Below are 8,323 nucleotides of genomic sequence, written 5' to 3'. Positions count from 1 at the left end.
CATAACCTTTTGTATGAAATCCCATAGCTAATCTAGAAGAAAATAATGCCATTCAGGTCATGATAGCTGTGTCTTATATGGTATCCATAATATACAACTTTTGTATTATAAATAAGGGGGAAACAGTAGTCTTTCCCCACAGGCCTTGCAGTAAAGAATTTAGCTCTGAAACTGTGAAAAATGGACACGTTTCCAGTGCATTACATCAGGTGGCAGTTTATTTATTTAATTTTAAAAAATGACATATTGCCTTGCTTTTCCTTCACTCTTATGGAGTGCTACTGAAAGGGGATATGCATGCAGCTGAGATCAGACCCAGGTGAGAATACAGAGCACCAGGCTGTGTGAAGGGGAAATGAGCAAAATGGAGGAAAAGCCACATACAGTGTGAAAGTGAAATATAGTTGGTAATCTGAGAACATATCAAATCTTTAGAGCAACCATTAGAATACCCTCACCTTCCCAAGGTAATGAAAGCCTGACTGTGCTGTTGTACTCGTGCCCATTTCCAACATACTCAGTGATGTTCCTCTTGGAATAACAATGTGTTTTCTCTTAAATTCCATGTAGAGGTCAGGTTCTCTCTTTTACAAGAATGCTTGAGCCAAACAATACAAATACTAGGGCTGAAAAGCATAAAGTCACCTTACCCTGAAGAAAACCATGTGTAGTTTATTTTTGTTCTGATCATTAAGAAAAGGACAAAGAATGACAACTTAGAACTCGATTTGGAAACTGTGTAACACCTGATAACAGAAATTGAAATTTTGTTGTACACAAGTACTTCCAGTCAGATCTAGAGAGATAAAAATCAGTCCTTTTATCTGTAGGTTTACTGTGAGATTATGAGCATTAGGTAAAGTTCAAAATTTTTATACCTCCAGAAAACAGCCACCCTAGCAGCAGTTTTATTCTGCCCTTACTTATGTAATTCTGAAGCAACTTTCTGAAGCACCTTTGTCACTGAAAAACTACTTACATGCAGAACATTAATTCTTTAAGTAGAAAATATAAATTAATGGTCCAATTCTAAGTCCTCAGCACAGGGACCCTTCCGTGCTGTATAGGCAATTGGAACTATTGGAAATGGGTAAAAGATTTCTAATGAAGTGTAAAACAGTGGCAAAAAGGTTTCTCTCTTTAGCAGACAAACTCCTCTGGGTGGTTTTAGATTAAGATTTATTTCAAGTGGTGACAATGAAGCCCTCTAATTTTCAGGCTGCTGGAAAAGGTTATTTTGCCTCCTTGGACATGTTAGGCTTGTCATGGCTTCACTCTTGTTTCCATTATGTTCTGACAGGTACGGAGGAGTCAGGACAGGAATATCCAGGTTTTACCACCCTGAAGCATCTAATTTTGTGTTATGATTTGATGTGACATCTACTTCAAACTTGGAAAAAAAAATACAGGTTTCTACTGCAGGCAAGTTAATAGTTGTATGAAGAAATATTTTCTGAGAAAGGAAAGGGATGGCTCCTCTCAGATATGTAGCAGATCCAATTCTTGAATGCCTTCAAAATCAATCAGCACTTTTTTATAATTATGGAATCATGCATGTTTTAAGGGACATTTTGAGTCCAGTTTAAGGGACTCCTTAAGACTTTTCAAAGAAGATCAAATTAGACTGAGTTGCCCAGGGTCTTGTTGAGTTTTGAATGTTTCCAAGGATGAATATTTCAGAGCCTCTCTGGGCACCCTGTTTCAGTGTCAGACCACCCCATGGTAAAACAGGATTTCCTGTTTCCAATGGGAATTCCACTGTACCTGCCTGCATCTGCTGCTTCTCCTACCACTGTGTCCCTTTGAAGAATCTGGCTCCACCATCTCCATAACCCCTGAGGGGTGTGTGGACACAGCAGCAATATCCCTGTCTTTTCTTCAGGCTGAACCAGTCCAGTTCTCTTGTCCTCTCCTCCTCTTCCTTCATGGTGCTGTCCTTCTGACCATCCTACTGGCTCTATCCTGGATTGAGGCACTCCAGCCCACCAGTGTCTTTCTTGTTTTGAGGAGCTCAAAGCTCTGCCCAGCACCCCAGAAGGGGTGAGCAGAGTGTTACAAACAGCAAAAACGGGTTGACTTTCATATATTAAATTAGATTATGTTAATGAGTTGATTAGTTAATCACTCTTTTGGTGTTGAAGGGGGTTAAGAGGTATGTTATAATGTTCTGATTACTGTTGCCATGTTAATTGATAAATTTACTCTGGTTATATCAAACAAGTTTGAGAAGGTCTAGCTAGCGGTCTCAAGGTTCTGATGGTTATTGTTCCTTCTATTATTATTATTGCTGTAACTATCCTGGTTGTCATAAGCAAGGTTTTCTGTTATAATATGTAATTAATGATGTTTTTTAAATATAATAGGAATATCGGGACAAGATGGCGGACAAGGATCAATGAAGACTTTCTAGAAAAATCTCTGTAAGGCGTCAGTCAAGAAGCCAGTCTAGACTTGACCCCTCCCAGTGTCACAAATGAGCATGCCTGTGGGGGAGGACCCAGGTCAAACTGCCCTGGATGGGCGGGCAAAGGGGTGAGCTGGGAACTGTAGTACCCGTGATTGGATAAAGGTATCCAGGCCCCTTGATTGACGCTTGGAGGGTATAAAAGAAGCTGCACAAGCCCTGGGAGGTGTGCCTCTGCCCAGACCAGCCACGCACTCAGCGCTGCGTCTGTGTATTGTGGGCATCCCCTATTGCTGGGTTTTTTTAATAAATTTTTAAAACTTCACATCGTGAAGCCTCGTTCTTCACAAGAGCAAGGGGGAAACACTTGCCTTAGCTTGTTGGCCACACTTGAGCTAGAGCAGCCCAGGTTGCCATGGGCTGCCTTTGCCACAGACACATTCCTGGTTCATATTCAATGTGTTGTCCACCAGGAACTCCAGGTCCTCTTTAAAGCTGTGTTGGTCTGTCCCCAGCACATTCTGGTGCCTGGGCTTATCGCTCTCCAAGTTCAGGCCATTTCCATTTGCTGAGGTTTCCATGAAGTTCCTGATGGCATATTTATACAGCCTGTTTAAGTTTGTCTGAGTAGCTCTCCTGTTCTCCAGTCTATCAACAACTCTCCCCAGTTGAACTTCCTGAGTGTGCACCTCTGTCTGATTGCTCAGGTTGTTAATAAATAAAACAAACAGTATTAGCCCCAGTATTGATCCTTCAGGCATGCAGCAGGTAGCCAGCTGCCAGCTGAACTTTGTTCAGTTGAGCACAACCCTTTGAGCCTGATGAGCAAGCCAATATTTCATGCACCTCGGTAGCACACATCTTGCGTTTTGGTTATAGGAAACTGTGGAAGACTGTCAAAAGCATTTCACTTTCTAGGAATGTTTACATTTTTCTATTTGAATTTCCTAGTCTACACTCTTCTCTACTCTTTCTGTGTAGAACAACAGGTTTTAGCCGTTAAAATGAACTATCAGTCCTGACACTGAACAGAAATTACTTCTTGCCCTTGGTTTCCTTGAGAGTTAGTGGATACAGGCATTTCGATAGGCAAATCAGTTTTCCATGAGCAGAATTAACTCCAAGAGTTTTCTTTTTTTGGTAAGAAAATGTGTTTTTTTGTTGTTTGATTGATTGGTTTTTTAAAATTATTTAATTTAAATCCATGTTATGTCCCTTAACCCATTTAACTTTATCCCCTTGTTAATCCCTGATATTGTTTTCTTCATACCTATAGAGAGATGTTTTTTTTCCTTGCCTGATATTTCTTTAATTCTCACATTGTTCTAAAACTCTTGGTACAGCTACAGTAATTTCTTATCTTTGCATTCTGTCTAGCACCAGAGAGGTTTGCTGTTCTTTCTCCATTTATAAACCTCTTCAGTTAATGCTACCTTCCTGGCAGTCTTCTGTCATTTAAATTAGGTTTCCAGAAGACTCCATTTGCCAGGTCCTTGGTTTATTTCCCTTCTAATCCCTTGACTCCTTCCTCACCTTATGATAATGAACTCTTCTCATTCAATTTCCCCAAGCTTGCTTCCCACTTTTGTGTTTTCAGTAATTTTCTAGTGCCAATCCAATTGAAAATAGCCACTTCACCAGTAGCTTCTAATTTGCATGGTTGGGAAAAGGGAGGGTTAGAAGGGGGACAGGGCAAGGGAGAAATCATTACCAGAAGAATTTCCTGGAATAGCTGCCTGTACTAGGAGACTTCAGCACGGCTGAGGGTACTGCTGACCTTTAGAGCATGATCCTTTATGCTAACAAACTGTTAAACTGTGTCCTGGTATGAGCTTGACCCTTCCTAGCTAGTCCTTTCCCCAAATACTTCTTGGGGATAGTTGACTTCATCATCATTCTGGGGGTCATTACCAATAGACACTGATTCAGAGCTAAGAGATTTTATCTAATTACAGACTTTGCCTCTGTGCAAAGCAAAATTTTTGGATATGTTTTATTCACTGGTATATAAGATTGCTGTATTGAGTACATTTGCTTTTTTAACAAATTTGATGACTCCATATATCATGAGATTCTGTCTTTTGCAGGCTTCTGCTGACCACTTCAAAAAGCCCTTCTCCTCCTGGTTAATACTTCACAGATTTTTGTGGTTAAACAAGCCTGCCTCTCATCTCTCCATGAGCTTCTGAAACACTGTATACCTTCTTGGCATGAACCTTAGCAATATTTCCACTGTCTCGCATTTGTGCTGCTTAGTCAACGGGATGCATCTATGCCTTTTCCAGGCAAAAGGACCTTTTAACCATAACCATTAATGCAGAGCTGACTACCAGTTTATTTCCCAGCAAGTGAGATTTTTGTTACTGTGATTGTCTCAAAGGCAATAAATGCCTTGAGGTTTTTAATTTATTTCTTTTTAAAAATATATGCACCTTAGTTTCCTTTTCCTTTGTGAGATAGTTCCATAAAAATGAGCAGGAAGCAGGAAAAAGCTTAGAGGACTTGAGGAAGGAAAAATTAGAATATGTAAAGATTTTTAAAGGATTTAAATATTTCAAAGAAGATTTTATAATACAGACTCTTGTTTTGATATAAATAATACAACGATTCTGGAGAACAATTTGATGAAAATGGTTCTTGAACTCAAGGCAACAAGTATATGCACATATAAAGATATACTTCATCCAAATCATGAAGTTCCTCAATTCATGCATTGTTATGTATTCTATTTATGAGTAATTTTAGTCACTGATATGAATATTAGGGCTGAACTTCTTGGGTAATTTAAAGTAGGGATACAAGACAAGATCCAAAATCAAACCCATGCAGCGGTTTTAGGATCTGTTATTATTACATCATTATGCTGAAACAAAATTACTGAGGACTTGATACTATTTTAAAATTATTTTAGAAGGAAGTAGGCACTGTCATATTATATTTCTTCAATATTTATTCCTCTCTACTTAGCTTCATAAGAGAAGTGAACATTAATATGTGGCTAGTTTGAAGCAGGTTTCTGTACAAAAACTTTTTACCCATTTATTTTCTTTTCCCTTTTTTTTCCAGTAAAGGCTTCAGATTTTTTTAACATGCTAAATTTTCTAAAGTCTTTGCATGACGTCGATGGAGAATTTTTTTTGACTTTATGGCATTTGGTTTGATTTTTATCCGAAGGCAGGCAACATGACAAAGGGTTTTGAAGGTGGAGTGACTTATGGTGAATTAGGGGTAACAAGTCTTGTTTAATCTAAATTTTATTTCTTGATACTTGTTATGCTGGTGTTGGTGAAACTTGATTTGCATGCCCATCACTTCCAGTGAAGAAAATATTTCTCACACCAGATTTGAATAAAACAACTTACACGCCTGTCTCAAATAATAACACTATGGTGGAGTTGTTTCAGCCTTCTTCAGAATACTTATGGGAAAATATTTTTACCACTCTTTGCCAAATCCTTAGTTCAATTCAATAATAACTCCAAATACTTAAAATTTGAAGAAATATATAGATAGGGATTTTTTTTTTTCACCAAAAATATTTTTAAAAGCTTTAAAGAATCTTCAGTGGAGGACTTTTTTAAATAGCAAAGAAAATTGCTTATTTTGAGTTTGGTGTACCTTTATGTTTGTAGCAATATTGTAGGGATACTTTATTTCAGATTCAGGAAATTCAGTTCTACTTTGTTAATATTCTTATATTTTTGTCTGTTCTTATATGAAGGTTCTATGTCAATTTCTAAAGTAGCTAGCAGCATTTAATATGAATTATGCTATGGGAACATGAAGGGGAAGGGAAGTTTTTACTCAGTAACAGACGGGCTCTTTTTCAGTCCTGTTTTGTTTCTATAGCTGTACTTCAGATCTCTTCCTTTCAGTATGCTTGGTTTTTGTTATGAAGAGGTAGCTAATAAATAATTGTCCACTTGCATATCCTATCGTGACATGAGACATTGACTCAGATGTGGAAACAAGGAAGTCTTCTTCGTTCTCACTGCACAACCACAGACAGAGAAACCACAAGACAATTCCTACAAACTTCCCACGGCAAGTTTTACTCAAAGCTAGAAAATGAGCATCACAGACATCACAAAAGCCTACCCTGTGACTTCAAAATAGACTAAGGGCTGTCTGCTTTCATTGAGACTTTTCTTTAGTTTGGCTTGGCAGTCTGGATTTTTATGCTGTCAGAACACAGTGATAGAACATCAGAAAAGCCATACTGGGTCAGAACAAATCTGAGAGAGAGATACCTGACAGTCTGCCTCTGACTAGAGTCAAAAACAGGTACCTGTGGTTGTGCAAGAATGATGAGAAAGAGTGCAGTCTCAGATTGTGATCTCCTTTCTTCTCTTGTTTGCTTCTCTTTCCTTATCTTTTTCCAGTCAAAAATGTCCACACAGAATGGTTTTCTTTTGGAAAATGTGATTTGACAGAATTGAGACACAGCATGGTGATGTGTTCATTTACTAGAAGATTAAAGAATAAGCAGACAGGCTTGCAGGCTAAGCTGGAGTCCTATGGCTGCCTAGACTTAGCATCAAGATGCATAAAAGACAAGCTAAAATGTTCTAAATTAGCCTGAAGCAGAATGCAAAAGCTTCAGTCTTACAAAAGAAATAGAAGTCTTTGATTTTTATCTTGAACTAGGCTATTTTTAAAGGTTAGAAAGCAGTCTTCTGGAGAGTCTTGGTGTTCTGCCTCTGATACCTGAATGGATGAGATGTAACAATCTGCTCTATCCTTCCACCTCATCTTGGCACTGATAGACTTCTTCCTCCAATAATCCAATCCCTAGAGCTTGTATTCTACAAATCAACTGCAATCAGTTTATATATAGACTTACAAAGTAAATATCTCGTTCCAAGATCAGTCTGCTGTCTTGCCTTTATTTACTCAGTCATGTGGTAACACATACATTGAAGACTGGAGGTTGCCTAACTGGGGCAATGAGAGGTGAAAGCCCTGGTACTAGGTTAGAGATGCATCTTTCAAGGATGAAGATTACGAGCTACTTTGTAGTTCAAGTGGGCAAAATCATGGCAGAAAGGGAAAATAAAACCAGTGAAAAGGAATCAAAGAAACAGATATTACAGAAACTGGAGGTAAACACTTGGGGAAAAAAAAAACAACCCAGCATAAGATTGCTTCCATAGAAGAAGTTGAGAAATTATCTAGTGGTGGGAACTAAATATCTGCAAAAATTATAATGTTTCATGATTCACCAGGAAACCCTAATGGAAGGATCTTAGTCTAAACTGCTAGGACAAAACAATAGCCATATCTACACTACCTACAAAAATATTTTCAGTTGACCATTTTAGCTACAGTTATGTGGTAAAATATTTATGCTCAGGACAAACTACAGATCCCAGATAGTACCTTTTCAGATATAAGAATCCTGAAAGGTACTTTGTTGTGGAAAACTGCAGCATTATGAGGTGACACATATAAATAAGTTTTGTAACTTGTCCTAGCTACAAGAACAACGAAATGATTGCTTATTGCAGTTGAAACACATCCACCAAAGATCAGACTGGAAAAATAATGAGGAGTTTTCTGGGTTTCTCAGCACTAAAAGACAATTTTCTGTTGCTCAGTTAAAGACAGTTTAAGAGAAAATCTGTCAGAGGAGCAGAGAACATCACTGTGTAGATAGGTAGGGGGCTAAGAACAGTCTAGACCATTGATGTGAAAATATCCAGATAACAAAGCATGCAGTGAACAGTTTAATTTACATAACTTGCAGTTTGAAAATTCTTTTTTTTTTCTCTCCATTGATCAAGATGCACTCCAGTGTACAAGATGCACTTGTTAGATGATGATTAGAGCCAAAAAAAGGTGTTTTATGATGCACATTAGGAAAAATTTATGAATGTAAGAAAGGCAATGAGCTGTTTTACAGAATAGTCAGTGAGACAG

This window comes from Lichenostomus cassidix, chromosome 1, assembly GCF_008360975.1.
Source record: "Lichenostomus cassidix isolate B80296 chromosome 1, HeHo_3.0, whole genome shotgun sequence".
NCBI lineage: Eukaryota > Metazoa > Chordata > Aves > Passeriformes > Meliphagidae > Lichenostomus > Lichenostomus cassidix.
Note: the sequence above shows the minus strand (reverse complement) of the source record.